Raw genomic sequence first — 21,695 nt, 5'->3', positions numbered from 1 at the left:
GTACTATTATTCTTTAGACAACTATAAACCAATCATATTTAAGTTTATATCCATTTTCACACCTCCCACTATTTCTCATGATTTTAATGAGAAATCACTTCATACATTCAAAATGTATAAACGTGGAGAATACGGGTAGAGGACATTGTGGAGTAGATTTAAAACCTTTCAAGTTTATTTGTTTCAATCTCCACGAAGTTGATGTCTTGCCATTAAGTGACTAAAGTCTTTAAACATTTCATAGATTTAGACACTTAGTTCTTGGTTTAATCACTAACACATTGGACATTTTAAAACAATTTTAAGAATGCCCAATTAGTTGTTCAAAACTACTAATTGAATCAAGAGTGATCTTGATGATTGTGTTTAAGTGATAACCATATAAGAAACGTTTTTCTTATCACTTATATCATTATAATGCGATCTTCCTTTTCTTCAAGAAAGGAATCTCTAGACTTTTGTCAATTCATATAGAACTCTTAGGTAGACAATTGGAACCAAATCTAAAGATTCATTGTATCCTTCTATGTCCAACATGTGAGATCTATCCATAATTGATAAGTCTAAAGTTTGGTTATCACATTACTAAAGTGATATATAAATCTTGTATCTCTACTAGGATACAACAAGACAATATTCAATTCATAACACTACTTTAAGGAAATAATATATTAGAAGGCATTCATCACATTACATTAATATGATAATTCAAACATTCATAATGTTTAATACAAAAAGAATTAGCTCTATACATTTAGAGACTAATTAAATACCTTCATACATTTAGGCACTAATAGTGGTCTTCCATCATATGAAGCCACTTAATAAGTTCTTAACAAAATAAGAAAGTTTAAAGACTATCTTTAAATGCCTAACAAACTTCCTAAGTAGTAAGCAAAAACATGGTGGCCGAACCCTTCTCCACACTTTTCTTTGCTTGTTCCTCTTCTACTTGGCTCCTCCACCTATATGCAATTATACAAGTGATTAGCCCTTTATATCAAATATAAATTTTAGAAGATCTAACAATTAGAATTGACAATAAGAACATAAACCATACCTTGTGGCTTGTCCTTAAGAGTTGCAAGGTATAACCTGCAATTCCTCTTCCAATGCCCCTCATTTCCACAGTGGTGGCAAGTCCCCTTGGGCTCCTTTGCCTTCTTTTTCCTCACTCCTCCTTGCGGCTTAGGAGTGGGAGACTTCTTCTCCTTCCCTTTGCCTTTGCATTGCAGCTTAGCCTTGGAAGAGGATGGCTTGTTGTAGGCTACTGCAGCAGTCCCTACAACGTTCTCTTTCTTCATAGTCTTCTCGGCAGTTACTAACATGTTTAGTAACTCAGAGAGAGTACTATCCATCTTATTCATATTGTAGTTCATTACGAACTGCGAGAATGAATCAGAAAGAGAAGCCAATATGAAGTCTTGGGCCAATTCCCCGTCAAGTGGAGTACCTAGGTTATCCAATTGTTCAATGAGTTCTATCATCTTCAGTACATGTTGATGCACTGGAGCCCCCTTGACCATCTTGGTCTTCACAAGTTCACTAACAGTGCTAAAGCGACGGTTGCGCGTCCCTTCACCATATAACTTCGTAAGATGGAGTATTATGGAAGATGCACTGTCCATGCCCTCGTGCTGTCTCTGTAGCTCCTCATTCATGGAAGCCAACAGATAGCACTTGGCTTGTGTGTCATCCTCAACGTGCTTGTCATACTTAGCACGTTCATCCTTAGTGGCCTCAGGGCCGAGAGGTATGTGAGGTGGGGCCTTGTCTAGCACGTAAACAATCTTCTCCAATGTTAGGAGAATCTTGACATTACGATACCATGATGGGAAATTGTGCCCCTCTAGGCAATGTTTGTCGAGTATTTTCGCGAGTGTGCTTCCAACCATATCTAAATACATAAACAATAAAATAATTAGTTTGATTGTTGATTAAGTCAAATGATTCGGATCTTTAAACTGAATGACACCACCCACCATTTTTGGCAAATTCCATATCCCTCAAGATGGAATCCGGGAGATTTCAATGAAAGCTCCTAGCGGGTTATGGGAGGCTCACTATTACCAAGCCCACCTCACGATGATACGATGTCGGCTAGCAAAAATAATAATGAGAGGGTATTACTATCCATTCACAACAACCTCTTGTGATTACCCATCTTTTTGGCCTCTAGAGAACCATGCCTCACTATGATACGATGTTGGCACCATTTCTCTTAGTTAAGTTTCGACCCACCATGCGGGTTTAGATAGAGGTTCAAGTATGACCTCACGATGATACGATGTTGACCACACTCGTTGCCTACCTTCACCTCATCAAATGTTTTAAATAAACTCCTTCTGAGTATAAGCATGCACTTTGCACTCCCCCATGATAGGGTGAAGGCGGTGTACAAGTCATAAACGATTGGAGCCTACCACGGTGGAAGGCCACGAAAAAGTGTTCAAAGCACTCTTACGCTTTCAACTTAATATTGTATGTTGGTTGAGGGATTTTTAAGGTCTCATCAATTTTATTTATTTAATCACATTCAAATAAATTGTGTCCTATTATAACTACTAGTCCAAAGTTAATGAAATTAGTAGCATATGATATCCCCACTATTCGTTTTCATAAAATAAATCAATATCAAAACATTTTTCAAAATATTGGAGATATATATAACTACTAATTGTATTCATTATAGTTTAGTAGCGTATGATACTCCCACTATTTGTTTTAAGAAAAACAAATCAATATCAAAAACGATTTTTTTCAAATATTGGAAGTAACTACTACTACTACGGTTTTTTGCATTCCTTTGAATTTGGACTTTATAGTTATCTTAGGCTCTTGGATGACCATGGACTTATTAGGTTATTGCAACAACGAGCCAACATTGTTGAATAAGAACTCGGGGAGGTTGTGTCAATTTAATTACGTGCTTTTCAATCCAATTAAAACATTTTCATTGAGCCATTAGAAATGAAAGACGATCATTCATTGCTAATTAGGGCGTTGGACCCATTTAATCTTTAATCTCATGTCAAAACCCTCTTTTAGTTATGTCTCCTTACCAATAGTTAAAGAAACTCTAGTCTAGCACTAGAGGGAATCAACTAACTAAAAGAGATTAAGAAGTAATAAGAATTACAAACTGATTTGTACAAATTCCTACAAATTACACATACTAAGAGGGAGAGATAGATTAATGTCCAACGTGACAAGGTCCAATTGAAACAGTAATTAAAACACATTCCCAAGGTTCAAACAATTTGAGTTTAGCGCCTTATCTCATAGCTCAATTATCGTTTAAGGCATAAGTCCATAGTCACCCATTTTTTTAACTACCTAATCACATTAAATAATCAATGGGAATGCAACATAAACAATTAGATTTAGTGCATATGGGCATAATAATATTATGAGTTTAATCAACTAACAAAATTAAAATCAAATATTTTAACTTTTTAGATAGATGGGGCCTATTATGCAAATATGAAAAGTTAGGGGTCAAACCGTAAATACTTGAAAGTAAATATCAACTTTTCAAAAATTACAAAATAGCCCCACAAGTGGGTAATCCACTAGGGTGGCCGGCCACATTAAGGTGAGATGGGAAGTCTCACCCATCTTGTTGCATTGAACCAACATAAAGTAGAAAAAAAATTAAATTTTGCTTGTCACTTGGTTTTGCTTTAAGGACTTCAGTGAAAAGGGTGATGGAAATTTAACTAGACAAGTCTAGGTTTGAATAAATTTTGAGATGGCTATGGATGGTATGTACATCATCCAAAACCACAAAACAATGCATGAAATACAAGTAAAACCATTTTCACCAAAAACCAAACCATGAACACCAAGAACAAAACCATGAACATATTTTCAAGATTTGTATATTCTTGGTGATTTTTCAAACCCAAAAACAAAAGTGACAAGATTTCTACTTTCTAGCTTTAAAGTGTGTGTGTGTGATTCAAAATAAAAACACAAACACTTAGCCAAAAACCCCTTTTTGCCATGCCCTCCCTATGACTCAAAACCCCAAAATTAGTTCTAAACTCATTCTTCATTCATGCATTCAAAACACTTTTTGCATACATATCTTTCTTAACTATTGATTTACATTTTTCAACAATTGAAAAACAAAAGATAAACTTACTTTGAATGAAGCAATAATATGTCATACATAAAATTAAAACCCATATGCATAAAATCCAAAAGGACACATCATACATAAACCTTTGGCTCTGATACCACTTGAAGGGAAAATATGAGATTTCATGTGGGATTTCTAGTGACTAGCATGCATATACAATTCAAAATTTATATACGAAAGCAACGGAAGCATTTCAACATATATTATCAAAGCTTTAGTCATGTAAATCCCTTTCAAGATGCATAGGTTTATGTAAGATGCATCAAAAACAAATTTATATAAGAACAAAGTTTAGGAGTAGTTTTATACCTCTTGATCTAGATCTTAGACCAAGGATGGACCACCTCCAAGCCCTTTGCTCCTTGAACTCCTTGAGCCTAGCCTCCTTCCTTGCCTCTTCCACTTTGTTTAGTATGAGTGCTCCTAGGTTCTCTTCAAGTTTCCAAAATTGAAAACCTCTAAAGATCCTCACCCACTAGTGTAGTGAGAAGGATGAAGGAATAACCAAAGGGGTGAAAATATGATTAGCTAAATCCCCCTATGGTGGCCGGCCCTTTGAGTGTTAGAGAGATATTTTTCTTTTTCTCTTTTTGTTCTTTTAACACTTCAAAAAACCCTAATGAAACATTTGCTATAAAGTTCCTTTTATAGCAAAAAAGAAACAAGTCAACATTTGACCTTTCTCTCCCTCCTTTGGCCGGCCCCCTTTGTGTTGTTTGGGCTTTGGGTTTTTATTTATTTCAAGTCATCCAATGCTTGAATAAAAGCCCAATGGGTTTAGGCCCAATGGGCCAAATTAAACCCGAACGTTTCTTTAAGCCCAAAACGATCTTATATCGCTTTTATGATTTCTTTAGACTTTCTAATTAATCACAACACTTAATTAATCCAATTAATTATTTCCATCATCCATTAGTTACTCACTACAAGAGTGTATTGGTGAACAATCGTTTTAGGTTCTAATTAGCAAGGCAGTGAGGTGATTGGCACCAATCCAATTGATTATATTTAATCCAATCACTTAGTGAATTAAAACTTACTTTTAATTCACCTTCTTCTTTGACGACTACATTTAATCATCTAGAAGAACTCACAAGCCATGAGTGACATCTAACCATATATCATGGCTACCCAAGCTAATGTAGAAGTTGTTCGGAGAACCTATTCAGTTGGAATTACAATGTAATTCGATCATTCTCTAAAACAATACTCTCAATCACATCACTAAGGTATGGATATATTATGTCAAACCCCTAATGTGATTATTCCTTCTTATATGATTCAATTGAGTCGTATAGGAACGCTTTCCTTTATTACGCTCGATACTTCGGCCGAAGATTCCAGAATCATATCTTAGAGTATTCATCCTCTCTTAACGAGGATTAGAGATTCCTTGTTGCGCATTCACTTGCCTTCATGACTAAGTGGCTTAACCCCGACTATGCCGTGGACACCCGCGGATGGAGTGACTTTGACATAATCAAAGATCAAGTACTTAACCACAAGACAACGACGATGCCTCAGGTCAAAGGACTACTTACATTATTCCAACTATTAGAGTTACTTGCTTGACATGTGAGTAGACCTCCATGCAAGTACTCTCGTTCGATTGTGTTCAGTGAACTCATTCCCTTAATGAGCACCTACATACTTGTCTTAGTGTCACTACACGAATGGGATGAGACTTTCCATCCTTCTAATTGAAGCGGACATAGTATGTACCGGTCTATGCATTGTCAGTATCCCTCCGACAATCCTATGACCAGAAACCTTTTGGACATGATGGTTATGTGAAGAAGGTCTCTGTAGTCTAACTTCATTTGATCACTTCTTCAATCGATCCATTGTCCATGGATTCACCATTTAGGACATATATCGTTTATAGAGATAGTCCTAAATAGTATCTTTGCCATTTGATGTATAAGAGTCATCTATACATCCATTTATTGTCCTGAAAGGTTTCTTCCAAAGATTGACTTTCAGGGCATATTTCCAACAGTAATATACATATGATTGTAGTGAAATAGATTAATTAATTAATAAAGAAATAATATAACTATTTATTTAATTAATTCATTCATTCTAAAGGATATGAATGTAGGATATAACTGAACAATTGTATTCAACGAGAAAAGTTGTAACTAAACAGCTGTATTCAAAGGGTATTTCATCTCTATATATTCACCAAATCCCTTTCTTATTAGAACCATTCGATTCCAACGTATAATTGTTCTCACTCACTGTCATATCTCTTCCCCTTCTTATCCAAGATATAAACCATTTATATAAGTTGTCTTCTTAAGGGTTTGTGTTTTATTCAAAGCCACAAGTTCAAAAAGATGAAGAAAGCCAGAACCACCTCTTCAACTATACAATCTCTTATGGATGAACTTCTTGTCCAAAAACTGACGAAGGTTGCTTCCTGATCTTTTAAGGACTTGTTTTCAGCAAAAATGGTGTGTAAGAAGTTTAATCAAATTGACAAAGACGATCACATATTCGAGCACATCAACATTAGGGAAATTGAAGGCTTCAACCTACTTAGTTCATAGAGCAATAATGAAGATGTCTCCAAGTTCTTGAAACGCTGCACGAACTGCGGCAATTCCAATGCCCTGTACATGCTAGGGATGACATACGTCTTCCAAGATAATAAGGAAGATGCCAGAATTGAGGCTCTGAAGATGGCAATCTCAAAGGGTCATGAAGTAGTAACGTACGTCTACCATGGTTCTAAAAAATGCTAGGCGCTAGTCGGGCGGCGGACTGGGGCCTAACGTCTAGGCAGTTAGGCGGGACTTAGGCGGATGCCTAGGCGAACTAGGCGGATTTAGGAAATTTAACATAAATATATAACTAAATATTGAGATATGTTTTTTTAAAAGAACAATATATATGTATATGTAATTTTGTAACATAAGATTTTTAGTATACAATATGGTTTGGTGTTCAAAAAAATAATACAACATAAAAAATAAAATAAAAAAGAAAGAAAAAAACCCATAAGCCCTCCACCTCTCCCACATCACTCCAATCGGTGGAACCTAGATCAAAAGATTCACTCTACCTCTCTCACATTATCCAAGGTCTCAATCCCATGTCAAAGATTCAATAGTGCCAAAAATATTAAAAAAAAATCAATTATAATATTTAATGATGGGATTGGTGTTAGAAATGTGCCCTAAAACCAATCATATGATGATACTTTACGGACATTTCACATGTTAAACTAATCTAGTTTAATATCAAGGGCAAAGATTATTGTTTTAAGCCGTCTCATATAAATGTTATATGCTTAAATGATAAGTCCAAGTAATATGTAATTAGGAGAATGTAATTTAAACAAGTTAGATTAATGAGACCATTCTCTTTCGTATACATATCCTAAAACGTTCATGATCATAGGATTGCCAATTGGGCATTGACAGTCCGTTAAGATCAGTACATGCTATGTCTTTTCTTAGTGAGAGTGACTAGTCTCGAGTCATTGGTGTGATTGACACCAAGATAAGCATGTAGGTGCTCAATAACGAATGAGTCCACTGAACACGATCAACGCGGAGTTCTCATACTCATGTCACATGAGAACTCATGGTTGGGATAATGCAAAGTAGTCCTTTGACCTGAGTTATCATATTTGTCTTGTGGTTAAGTCCTTGATCTTTGATTATGTCAAAGTCACTCCATTCGAGGGTGTCCACGGCATAGTTGGGGTTAAGCCACTTAGCCATGGAGGCGAGTGAATGCGCAACAAGGGATCTCTAACCTTCAAACTATTTGAGGGAGAATACTCTATGATATGATTAAGAATCTCTGGCCAGAGTATGAATGAGATTTAGGAAGTCATTCCAAATCACATTCAAGGTAATCATATAAGTAAATGAATCACATTGGATAGTAGACATGAATAAACTATCAATCCAAACAATGTGATCAAGAGTATTGTATTAGAGAAAGACCGTATTGCATTGTAATCCTAAACTGAATAGGTTCTCCACCTCTTCTGATTAGCTTGGGTAACCATGACATACTGCTAGGTGTCACTCATGGTTCGTGGAAGCCCTAAACGTGTATAATCACTAAAGGGAGAATTGAAAGTAAGTTTCAATTCACAATCGATTTGAAAGTGTTCTAATCGCCCACTGCCTCGCTAAAAGGAACCTAATGGATCGTACACCGTGTAAGGCAGAGATTGAAGAAACAATGGAGATGAGTAAGAATAATTAAATGGTTTAATTATTTATGACAAGGATTAATTAATATGTTAATTAATCAAACGAATCAAGTTCGTTAAAAGACCACGGGTTAGTTTTGGGCCTCAAGGCCCAATGGGCTTCGAACGTCAAGCCCATTGACCTAAGTTGTATGACAACTTAATGACAAATAATTCACAAAGGCCTTAAAAGCCCAATGAAACCCTATGGCCGGCCATTTAGTTAAAGGAGTGGGTTTTGGACTTAATTACAAGTTTGCCATTCAAATGAATGTAGGTATAAATATGACTTTATAGCCAAAATTCATTTAGGGTTTTCTTATGGAGAAAAGATGAGAACACAAGCTCTCTTTTCTCTCTAAGAGGCCGGCCACCCTAGAGGAATTTAGCTAGCAATCTCACTTCCTCTAGGTCACTCATTTCTTCATCAATCCTTCCTTGGTGTGGAGACTTAGAGGTTCTCAACTTTGAGAACTTGGAGAAACCAATTCTTCCATCCAAATCCATGGAGCTAAGAAGCAAGGAATGAAGGCCCTATCTCTTGGGTGATTATCCTTTGCTTATGCAAAGAGGAATCAACAAAGGTATAAATTTCTCAACTCACTTTGTTTTGAGTTGAGTCTTGGTTCACCCAACTACTAGGCTTTGAATTTCATGGTTAATGTTTTGTTTTTAAGTGCATACAAGCATGATTCCGCCTTTAATTTGTTAATTGCATGCTATAGATGTTGCTTAAATGAACATGTTTTTCACAAAATTTCCTTCAATTGGATCTAATAAGGTTAATGGTGGGCAATAGCAGTAAATATAGAAAACTGGTGCACATTACAAAACCTTTTTGACACTTTGGAAAACTGAAAGCCCTTTATTTTGGGTTTTTTTTTTATATTCTGTTTCCTCTTCCTCATCTCTCACATCTTCTCTCCTATTTGGTTATTTTTTTGTTTTGTCTTCCTCCTATTTCCTTTATAAATTTCGTTCTTCTTTGAGTCTGGCTTCGCGAGAGCTTGAGTTGCATATGCAAGTCTGCTTAAACCAGATAGCATTATTTAGAGCAATGCAGAAGATGATGACAAGAATTGCGTATAAAGCTGAAGAAGAGAGTTTGAAACGAATGTTGCAGAACCAGCAGCGGAGGAAAACGAGATTCAATCCGCCTAGACATGTCGCCTAGCACCGCTTAGAGTGCCTAGACTGCCTAGGGAGCTCCTAGATGCCGCCTAGCTTCCTCCCGATTTCTGTAACCGATTTGCCCCAAATTGCATAAGGCCTTCACAGCTCAGCGCCTAGGTGCCGTCTAGAGCGATTTTTAGAATATTGATGTCTACACTATCATCTTGGTGTGCTACGCGAGGATTCGAAGCATAATTCCTCAAGCTTGTATTCTCTCAACCGTCACAAATCAGGACTGTTTAGCATAATGGAATGCAGAGAGATGGTTCAACGGTGTTTGTTGGGTCTTTGTGTGGATAGGAAGTAGTAGCTTAAATTCTAAAATTTTACGATGACAATGCTGCCATGAAAGCATGCAGCAACTGTGGAAGTCTACAGGGTTCTTTCACAGTTCGATTGCATTGAGATTTCTTTGACCCTGAAAAGTTTAGTAATTGTAGTTCTTGCAAATGGCATTAGGAAGTAAATATATTATGTGCTAAATTATGTGGTACAGATAGGTAGACTAAATTTTTTTATTTTTGTTTAAGTTTCTTGTAATAGTAGCGTTTAAATTCAAATACAGCCTTTTCTTTTCTTTTACTTTTCTCATGTACTTCTTCTTCCTAATTATATGACCTTTCTATTTTTTTATTTTTGCAAAAAAACCATCAAGGACCCTAAGAAAATAGTCATAATTGCAAAAAACTATCAATTTATGGTAGTAATGGACAACACCCAAGGTGTCATCATTACCGTGCAAGTGTGCAAATCAAATAATTAAGAGCCTATATATGCCTTGTCTTATCGCGAAACCCTATATCTACCTTGTTTTATCACTATGTCTTATGGAGTCATTTTGGCGGCAAGTGTTTAAGAGAGTCCCTAGGCTCACAGCACATAGTCCCACTCCTATCCATTTTGCCCCTCACTCATGCATTAGTTCACCTATTAAAACCACACCATTGACAATACTCACTCCACAAATGCACGATCAAACACCGATTGTATGCTTTCCGTTATTGTTAAAATAACATAACAAAATATCAAAACTTTAGTTACTCCAATTTAAAAGCCCTATATTAAGATAATTAATTAAAAAATTGTGGAGAAATTATACATATCATGTGCATGTCATGTGCATGACACGCATGATGTGCATATAATGTGCATCGGTTGGGTTGTCAGATTTTGATAAACATAACATACCAAATTTTAGAGAATGAATAATCTGGGAATAATAAGACATGAACCATTTGACCAAAAAACAAAAAAGACATGAACAAAAATGTATGTTGCGGTTATGTGAATACTCTAGTGCCTTGCTTGCATTCAACTTAAGAAAGAACATTGATACTTGGTGGTGGGCTGTCACATGAGTTAGATTTTATGTAGTAGCAGTAGCGACAATAATAACAAAATCTTATCTCACTAAGTACGGTCAACTACATGAATCCTAGAACGCCACTGTGTTCTGTTTTGTGCCATGTCTTCCTTACCCTCACCGGGTTTGATGCCGAGTGTGTGCAAACTTTAATAAGGCTGTGAAAAACCACACCCTTTCAATAGGATGTTGTCTACTCAGAAAGAACTTGTCTTGTAACCTGTATCTCTGTTTCGTGTCGCCGGCTACACGCAAGGAGGTACACAATGCAGGATATCTAAGAATATCTTGGTTAATGTGGAGGTTGCATTGCACTAGATGATCTGCAGACAACAAGTAATGGCACTCTCCTGGACGTACGTCAATGAGGGATTTTTTGGTTCAAGAAATAAGGCGGTATCGTTCACTGCAGACGTTCGTGATTTGGATATTGGGAAAGAAAGTGTAACTTGAGATTCGATTCGATTCGATTCTGATTCTGGCTAGCAAACTTTTCAAGAGAGCAAGACAAAACTAATCAAAGGCATCGACAGCCCATATTATCCACTCAACAGTTGCTGGTTTCCATGACCATGACCCTGTTTTTGCTCTTGGAATGCTCATTTTTTTAATTTACTTTTGATTTCCTCATGGCAGCCCACGTCTATACCACGATCCGAACTGCCAATTCTTCAAGTCCACTTCATAGATCATTTTTGTACGTGTATATGTATGTATATACGAGTATCTTCTTAAGGGGATCACTTCACTATTCTTGGTGTGGGAAAACTAGCGTCCTCGTATTGAGTGTTTTGTGACCACATGTTGATCATATAGCACTCTTATGCAATGTTACGAATAAAAATTGTCAATAATTCTCAAGAAACTTTTCACCACTCCACATAGTAATACTTGTCAATAATTCTACATGTATGCAATGTTTTGTTATTTAAAATAAAATAATTTTTTTCTCTAAAGTTGTATGGGCCAATGATTTTTTCATCATAGATGCCATTTATTTGAGCTTGTAGATGTAATAACACGTCAACATGGTGTTTAGTGAACACATCAATACCTTCAAGCCAATGTGTTTCTAGCTTCTCAAACATGTTTACACCTTCTTGACATGAAACTTTTTGCATTAAAGAGAGAACTATATACATAGATGCACTAACTATTAGAGACTAGGTGTCTCTTTTCTTCCGTCTACATTTTAGAATTGACATACTCCACCTGAGCTTTTTTGCATCTACACAATTTCATTAAGAATAACCGAGTCAAAAAATTATCCTTTATAACTACACCTCTATTAAGTAATAACTTTCATATAGTTACATTCAGTATATATTATGTTCCATAACAGGGATCCCCTTTCCTATTCACCAAAGGGATCACACTGTTGGAGGACCTCATTCAAAAATCATCTTTTACAAATTACAAGCATGGTATTTTTACGATAATTTGAATTGTTGTAATTCAATGCAGACTCGAACAAGGTATTCCCTTCAATTATTCATCAAGAAAACCTTATAAATCTTCTCTTAATTATCAAATAGGCCTAATTGGATAAATGGTCATTGTGGTAACATGGTAGTTGGAAATTAGCCCCGTGGTAAAATAATTAGGATTTAAGCTCTCATGGTGAAATCCGTTAGGATTGAAGCCCAAAAACTAAATTTTCGGTTAACCCTTTAGCCATAGCTTCACACTTAACAAACCAAGCTTTTTTTTTTTTTTTTTCTTTCTTGGATTCTTAAACATTCGATTTTCCTGTTTATTCACACGTCGGGTCATCAAGTCTACATCTAAGGAAGCTAAGATACACCAAATACCCAGGATCTTGACGCCCATACGCAACATAATGTTAACAGTATCGCATTCTATTAAGGGAATTACAGAGGAACTTTCCCATTGTAGGAACTCAATATAACATACATTAAGCAGTTACCATAGATTGATCCTTGACTCCATTGTCTCTGAAATTGATGGTTACAGAGTAACGGTGAAAACTGAAATGCATGAAAACTCATCAACCAAAACCAGGAGGCACATCGGGGTCCTCCTCACTACCATCACATGCCTGCTTGTGCTCCATGTCTGTAGATATGCAAGGTGCAAATCTGTTTTTCATCAGGACCAGCCTATCTTGCAACTTGTTTGAACTTTCCTTCCATTCGTCCGTGGCTCATTTTACATGAGGTAGAGGTAGTTGTAGCTCAGCAGTATTGTTTTCCTGGTGAATGCCAGAAAAAGAAAATCCCGGTGGGACTTTAGGATTATTGTCAGACAGCTTATCATCGATTTCACTGGTTGCAGCAACAACTAAGCAGTTACTGTCAGCTTCGTTTTGAACTGGAACATCACGAATGGTATCTGCACCCTCACCTTCCCCAGTAATGGAATAACTAACGAAATTTTGATTTTGGGCTTAATTCTTAACCCACTTCACCATAAGGGTTGAAATCCAAATATTTTTACCACAAGATCTATCTTCCAAATACTCTATCACTACGAGAACCATTTATCCAACTAGGCCTTATCAAATAGAACGAAATTTTTTTCATTGTAACCAGAATACAAGTGGTACACCATGTGTTTTTATATAAGTTGTGGGAAATTTTATTTTTTAAGTTATTAACTTTTTAACACACATATCCCACCATTTGTATAGTGACATGTAATGTACCACCTCGTATATCGATCACATTGAAAAAATCTCTCCAAATACAACTTATAAGGGCTCGTTTGGATGTGATTTTAAAATGACTAAAAACACTTTTGGTGAAAATATTTTTGGAAACAATTCATGGTAAAAATGTTAATAAATCTTGGAAAAGCACTTAAAGTGCTTCATGAAAGAAGCACATAACTGATGCTTCTTGTAGAAAGCACTTAAAATGTTTTTGGAACCCAAAAATATTTTCTCTAAAAGTGTTTTCAGTTATTTTAAAAGCACATCCAAACGAGCTTTAAATCTCTAGTATTGCTATTTTATGATCTCTTGATTTTTTGGATGATATTCCAAGAGAACTTCGATCGACAATATTAACAGATCCAGGCCTTGATCATGATGATGAGTTGTAGCAGATATATTTAATTGGAAAGAGATGTTGATTAATTAAAGTTAAACAAACGCGCGCAGAGAAATCAAAGAAGAAGAAGAAAGAAAGAAGCAGCAGCTAGTCCATGCATGCATATGTTATAATAATATTAAGGTGGACAAGACAACTAACTATCTACTAATTAAGTAGATCGTGAAAAAATAACAGTTAATTAATCTGACCACCTTTACCGGAGCTTAAAGGTGGTTTATTATGATTCTTCGGCCGTGCTCTTGCTATGCTTGTTGGTACTCTTGTTGCTGACCTTGCAGAAGCCATCACTATAACCGCCTCTTCCTGCATTAAATTAATTTAATTAACTACAATAATAATAAGATAGTATTAAGAAGATTTGGGGAGAGAGTGTGTGTACAGTGAATTTCATTTCTCTTTCGGTGTGAGGATGAGGGTGAGGGTGGTGGTGGTTTTGATCATCAGTGACGGCGGATCTGCCAGAGTGGTAATCATGATGATCGTCATGCAGTCCTAGTGTCACGGGATGACTCTTTAAGCCTTCCGCCCGTGCGGCACTTAGACTTGAATACCTCGATGAACAAGCTAAGTAAGCCTTCGAAGCCTCGCTTCCCCGGATCGAATCACAAAGAAAGCTAAGATAGCTTGGAGAATGCTAAAATCACTTAGAAGATGGGAGAAAGGAAGCTTTGTATTGAAACGTAAGAAAGCTTTACAATTGCTTACAATTCTTGGATGGTTTGGCCAAATGGCCTTGCCTCCTATTTATAGGCCTAAGTCACCTCCTCAATGGAGGGTTCTAGAATCCTCTACTTACATCCAAAAATATCTAGCATAGTTCTAGATACAACTTGCCTAATCTAGATTGTTCTAGGTGAGGCTTTAAATATGTACACTTGTGTGGAATGTTCCGGAATGCCCTAGATTATCTTGAATGCTCCGCCATGTTCTTGATTTCTTCGGGACGTTCCAGAAGCTTCCATGAAGACATGGCTTCATGGGCTTAGATATATGATGTCTTGGGCATTTTCTTTGTTTTTAACACATGGCCCGTGACATCCTCCCCCACTTAAGCCGTCGACGTCCTCGTCGACTCTTGCCTCTCGAATGTCTGAATCAAGTCCTTATATTGCCATAAGGACGTCTCCTTCTCCCATGTTGCTTCGGAGTATGGTAGCCCTTTCCATTTGACAAAGTACTCCACATGCTTTGGTTGTCTTGGTCGCACCACGACACGCTTAGCTTCAATGCTCTCTACTTCTTTGTCAAATGCCTCCGTCATCAAAGGGGGTGCTCGATGAGACTCACCTCGACTTGGCTCCTCATTGTCTGCATGATAAGGCTTCAAGTTGCTCACATGGAACACCGGGTGAAACTTGAGGCGGGGTGGGAGTTCCACAACATAAGCGGCTTTGCCAACTTTCTTGATGATAAGGAATGGTCCCTCATACTTCCGCAACAAGCTCTTGTGCAAGCCACGAGTACTCTTGTGCTGAGACGCATTGAGCTTCACAAAGACTTGGTCGCCAGTTTGGAACTCCACATTCCTTCGCTTACGATCCGCCCATTTCTTCATCTTCTTTGAAGCCTTCTCCAAATGAGCTCGAGCAAGTTCGTGGGCTAATTGCCACTCCTTAGCGGTTTTGAAAGCGGCTGGACTATTCCCCGTGTAGCCAGCATCAAGTAGCTCGTTGAGTTGCTTCCTCAATTCCTCCAACTCGGGTGGCGACATCCTATAAGGTGATTTGGAGGGAGGCTTAGCACCAGGCTCCAACTCAATCGCATGGTCGACCTCTCTCCTTGGTGGCAACTTCTTTGGCAGTTCCTTAGGCATCACGTCCGCAAACTCCACAAGGACGTCTTCTACTTGTTTCGGCAAAGGCCCGTACTTCTCCTCCCCTTCATTCAACATTAGGGTTGCAAGAAATGTGGCCTCGCCTTTCTTCCAAGACTTGGCAAATTGAATTGCCGACAAGTGTTGGGTGCACTTCTTGGCTTGCCTTTCCAATGGCACTAGGCAAGGTTGTCTTCCGTCGGCTAGGATACAGAAGATATTATAGAAGGGAATGGGAAAGGCTCGTACCTTGTCCATGAACTCTAACCCAATGACTACGCCATAGTCGTCCATCTTGACTATAGTGAAGTCGATCTCTCCCTTCCATGCGCCAATGTCTACTTGTACATTGCGCGCAACTCCAACAATAGGGGTGGCAGCGGAATTTACCGTCTTCACGCTACCGGGCTCCTTTGTGACTCGGAGGCCAAGCCTTGTGGCTTCCTCCGACGTCATGAAGTTGTGTGTTGCTCCCGTGTCCACCAACACACGCGTCGTCTTGTCACCAGTCTTGACGTCGACGAACAATGATCCTCCCCCAACTTGAGCCTTAGGTTGTGGGAGGGTTGTCTGGATGGCATTCAGTAGACGGATGCATCCCATCGTTGCATCGTTACTCTCTTTGACCTTGTCCTCCTTGAAAGTCATGGCCTTAAGGGCCTTCTTTTGTGGGCAATCTCGCATCATGTGAGGGCCGTCGCATAGGTAACAAGTGGGTTGCCAAGACTTACCCTTGCCTTTGTCATGCTTATCGGCTTTCTTCTCCTTTGGTTTGCTTGTCTCGGCCTTGTCCTTCGGCTTATGTTCTCCCCCACTTCTCTCATGGTTACCCTTCTTCCCCGTGGACTTGGAATCACCTTGGTGGCTTGATTTAAACTCAATCAAGGATTCGGCGGCGGCAATGGCATCAGACAATGTTTGCACGTGTCTCCTTTGTAGTTCGAGTTTTGCCCAATTTTGCAGTCCACTCATGAAGTACATGAGCTTGTCTTCCTCTAACATGTTGGGCACCTCGAATAACAAGCTCACGAAGGCGTTGACATAGTCTTTGACGCTCCCCGTTTGCTTGAGCCACCTTAGTTTCTCCTTGGCTTCGTACTTGGCATTTTGGGGATAGAAGTGCAACATAAGATCTTTCTTAAATTCATCCCAAGTGGTGAGAGAGAACGTACCTTGCTCAATTTCCATGCTCCGACGACGCCACCACATAAGGGCATTGTCAGCTAAGAACATGGTTGCCGTTGAGATTTTGGACTCGTCATCTTCAAGCTTCAGGTACTTGAAGTATCGCTCCACGTTCCACACGAATGTGTCGAGCTCCTTTGCTTCCCTCTTCCCATTATAGGATTTGGGTTTAAAGGAGTCGATTACCTTGGAGTCCAACGCCTTGATTTCCCTCGGCCCTTGCACGAATTGCTTCACGACTGCTTCTTTACAAAACGCCACATCTCCCTTAAGTTCCCTTGTGTCCTTTATCTCTTCTTGAAGCGCCACAAACCTTGCCTCTATGTTGTCAAGGTGAACCTGGACTTCCCTCCGCATCTTGTCTGCCATGGTGTTGAGAGCGCCAAGGAGCTCATCTCGTAGCCCTTCCACCAAGCCACGCAGTTCATCCTTACCATTGTCCACCATGGTTTGGATTTCCTCCTTGTCGACAACGTCCTCATCAAGTCGAGTATCGAACTCGAGTATGGTTCGTTCCACCTTCTCGAGTCGCTCTTCCATGGTCTCCATCGATGCTTGCAAGTCCTTTAACTTTGGCTTGCTCTTGGCAACGTCTTGGACCTCGGCAGTACGCTCCCTTAGGTCGGAGACTCCGGACACCATCTCTCCACTTGCCATATCCTACTTTCCTTCAAGTGATTCACGAGCTTGGCTCTGATACCAGCTGTCACGGGATGACTCTTTAAGCCTTCCGCCCGTGCGGCACTTAGACTTGAATACCTCGATGAACAAGCTAAGTAAGCCTTCGAAGCCTCGCTTCCCCGGATCGAATCACAAAGAAAGCTAAGATAGCTTGGAGAATGCTAAAATCACTTAGAAGATGGGAGAAAGGAAGCTTTGTATTGAAACGTAAGAAAGCTTTACAATTGCTTACAATTCTTGGATGGTTTGGCCAAATGGCCTTGCCTCCTATTTATAGGCCTAAGTCACCTCCTCAATGGAGGGTTCTAGAATCCTCTACTTACATCCAAAAATATCTAGCATAGTTCTAGATACAACTTGCCTAATCTAGATTGTTCTAGGTGAGGCTTTAAATATGTACACTTGTGTGGAATGTTCCGGAATGCCCTAGATTATCTTGAATGCTCCGCCACGTTCTTGATTTCTTCGGGACGTTCCAGAAGCTTCCATGAAGACATGGCTTCATGGGCTTAGATATATGATGTCTTGGGCATTTTCTTTGTTTTTAACACATGGCCCGTGACACTAGGCACTTGAGGAAAGCCTTGATGGCGTGCTCAAACAGAGAGCAGGGGCTGTAGTAAAAACGGTGTCGTGCTTGTTCTCCCTGACGCTCCTCCTCCTCCTCCTCCTCCTCAGCTCGCGAGCTCATTTCCGTGTTATAAATTAGTTGCTTATTTTTCCTTCCTCCTCCTCCTCCTCCTCTTAGTCGTCTTCTTCTTTTGGCTTTTGATCGGTGCAGTTATTTGAGCTGACGCCTTGGGTTTCCGAGATGCAGTGCGCAAGAGACACCTGCCACTTTGTGTTTTAATGCTAACATTGACAGTCTTTTAACTTATAAATATCCGTCGGAGAGGTTGTCTTCCTTTCAATTGGGCGACTTTGGACTTTTTATTTTTTAATTTATTATTGTTGAGCAAAATTTGTACGTAATAAGTAAACAAATAATTCATTTGATACTATTTCACCGTCGTTCATTTTTCCGAAGAGGGTTTTATTAATTTGAGTTCGACCCATTCTAAATTATGCGTCTATTAATTACAATTTTTTGTTAAAAAGGAAAAACCCTTTGATTCCAGTATGAATAAATCGCAACTTGGAGATTTGAGTGTTTATTTGATTTTGCGACTGTACCTAGGTCGAGCCTTAGATTGCCTACATACTCTCGTTGAGGGATCAAGTCATTCGTAGTTCCTTATGTATTTGTTAGGGTTTGATTCCTTGTGTAGTTTCAGCTTGTGTAGGCAAGGAGCATTTGATGCCTTGTGCAGTTTAGGCTCTTGCAGGCGAGGACTTTGAGTCACTTCTTTTGATATCTTATGTAGTTTTAGCTCGTGCGGGCAAGGACTTTGAGCCATTGGAGCTGGACGTAGCTTCGTGCCATTTGAGACTTTTCTTTGGCTTTGTGCTATTTGAATTTGGAGCGACTTTGTGTTGTCCGACCCTATTTTTATTCACAGAGTCCATAAAAGTACAAAGTTCACATGAATAAATTGTTGTTTTACTTCATTCTCACATGGAGCAACATTCCTTATAAAATTAGGAACTTTGTTGCGTGAGCAGCATCCATTAATTGGAAATCTAGGAATTGTGCTTTGCAGACTTCTCTTTTACTTTTTGTAGAATTTGTAATTACTTGGTCAAAGTAGCAGGAAAAAAGGTAGGCTAATCTTTCTTTAGGTTGCCATGTGAGTGAGTTTCCCAATTAATTTGGGAAGTTTGATAGCAAGCTTTTTCCTTTTTTGTGGACTTGGGACAACTTGAACTCTTTCAGGTCCAAATAGGACTTCATGTGCCGAAAAGAAGAACACATTTACAATTTTTATTTACTTTCGATGTGATAAAAGCCTTTTTTGTAGTTTTAACAAGAATTTGACCCATTGATTTAATGTGGAGTGAGTTTCACCAATTGTTGGACGTGGTGTGTAAGTCCATCGAGCTTCGTGCTTTGAGATTGCTTGTGTCCACGGTATTTGAAGTGATTTATGTCCTCCACGGATTCAATATCGGCATAGTCCTCACACATGATGTGCCTCCATGTTTACTTGCACCATCTTCAGTCAACAGTGCCCATGCTTATAAGGTCCACGTGAGTTGCATTCCACGTTTTAGAGGACCTTTTATTTTCCTCCCTTGCTGCAGCCTTTAGCGTATTTGAAACTCCACAAGTTTGACTTATGAATCAAATTTGATTTGGATTTGTAGACTTGTATTCAGACTTGGCAAAATAAGATGCCAATTGGATTTATTTAAAACCCATTTATGACCTTCGGTAATATCACCTAAAGGATTTGCGAAATAGGACATTGATTTGTCTTTTTCCTTTTATTAGCCCAAGGCTTAAAGTGGGACTTAGAATCCCAGGTGAGGTACATACTTCATTTAGCATCCCCCTGTGAAATGCTTCAGAGATCCCTTTTTTCTTTTCTTTTTTTTTTGGCTCCAATGCTCATTGTTCTTCCTCCAGAAGCAAAAAGCAATTCCGATATATTTGGGCTCTCGTGGATTTCGTTGTATTTCAAATTTCCATTTGGATTGGGCAACCGTCGATTTCCAAGTGAGGATGGGTAAGGTTTGTTGGAGCTCAGACTCTTTTTCAAATTACTTCAATTTACCATCATTTCGTTCTCAAATCGTAAAGGCCTTTTTTGTGCAGGTCACGAGCTTTTTTGTTTTTCTGCTGCATCGTTGTCTTGCTCTTACCACCTTGCTTGTGCTTCTTTTGTGGATCAAAAATTCAAAACAAAAAGGAGGAGAAAGTAACAAGCAGGTGACCCCATTTTCATTTTCTTTGTGTTCTGGATTTGATTTGGAGTGGAGTGAAGCTCTAAACTGCAACTAATTTATTGGTTTAATTTTTTTGTGCAAGCGTCACCAGCAACGAAATCTCTTCAATTTGGTCGTTGTTGTGACCTTTAGGTAATGAGCTTCATTGGGTTGTAAAAAACCTTTTTTTTGTATACGTGTAGATGATAAACCCAATTTGATGTTGATAGCTTTCGTAGCCTAAATTTATTTAACTTTTCATTTACCATGAGTAGCTTTCAGTACCAGTTTGGTTTGTTTTTTGACATGGTTGTTGGACAAACTATTTTGCAGTATTGAATTTGTTGAAAACAAGTGTTGATTCATGGCTTCAAAGGTGAGAACTGCACTTTGAAATTTGTAGTAATGCACTCTTCATGTCTGCTGTATTTTGAATGCGTTTTGATGCATTAATGTCTAATTATCACTTTTCGGCATCTCCATTTCCACATAGAGAGTCACGTGACTGGTCTTGACAGTAGGCATTGGACACCTTTTTTGGGCTCCTATCCATGTGCTGCCTTTAATACTTAATCAGAGAATATATAGGCATTATGCCTTTTCTATTTGAATGCCCCGTGAGTGGCCTTATGATAGCTATGCTCATTGTAATTTGATCAGACTTGCTATTCTTTCTCATCGACACTTGTGCAAAGTGATGCTCTACCCATAAATCTTCTTGTAGCTTTGATTTGTCTACCAAACCTTTGGATGTTAATATAAAGTTTGCCATGTTTAAAAGCATCTTTTGACTTCTTTTTGGAAAAGGACATGACTTTTGTGCAGAGACTTGTTCTTTTCCATCTGACATACAGACTGGGAGTTTTGACCTTTTGTAGATGTCGAACGAAACTTGTTCTTTCTTTATCCAAATCCATTGCTTGCCGTGACACCAACTGCTCATTTCTTTCTTGACATGGGCTGCGAGCATGGATCACTTAGATTTGATTAGAACTTCACGGGGTGATTTAGACCGTCCACAAGAAATTCATGAGGTTGACGACAACGGCAGGGAGTAGAGAGCATTTAGCCGTGGAGCTTTGTTTTGAACCTCGACGATTGGTCTAGAGCACTTAGAAATTCATGGTAGCAACAGACTTGCTAGGCAGAGAGATCACAACATGGTTGCTGTTGGTGGAGACTAGAGAGTCCATATCCTTTTTTTTTCTTTTAAGCGTTGATGTCTTCAAAACCTTCATGGTGTA

The 21,695-nt window shown here is 38.6% G+C and overlaps 1 non-coding gene across 1 annotated transcript; it reads right to left on the bottom strand.

The window, feature by feature from the left end:
* Positions 1-14,052: 14,052 nt before the first annotated feature.
* LOC103417353 (uncharacterized) lies at positions 14,053-14,463 on the bottom strand. Its single transcript, XR_011576772.1, has 2 exons — positions 14,347-14,463; positions 14,053-14,270 (listed from the first exon to the last, which is right to left on the bottom strand). It is a non-coding gene; the product is annotated as an uncharacterized protein (transcript).
* Between the last annotated feature and the right edge of the window lie 7,232 nt (positions 14,464-21,695).

This window comes from Malus domestica, chromosome 15, assembly GCF_042453785.1.
Source record: "Malus domestica chromosome 15, GDT2T_hap1".
In the NCBI taxonomy this organism is placed as follows: domain Eukaryota; kingdom Viridiplantae; phylum Streptophyta; class Magnoliopsida; order Rosales; family Rosaceae; genus Malus; species Malus domestica.
Note: the sequence above shows the minus strand (reverse complement) of the source record. Positions and strands in the feature narration are given on the sequence as shown.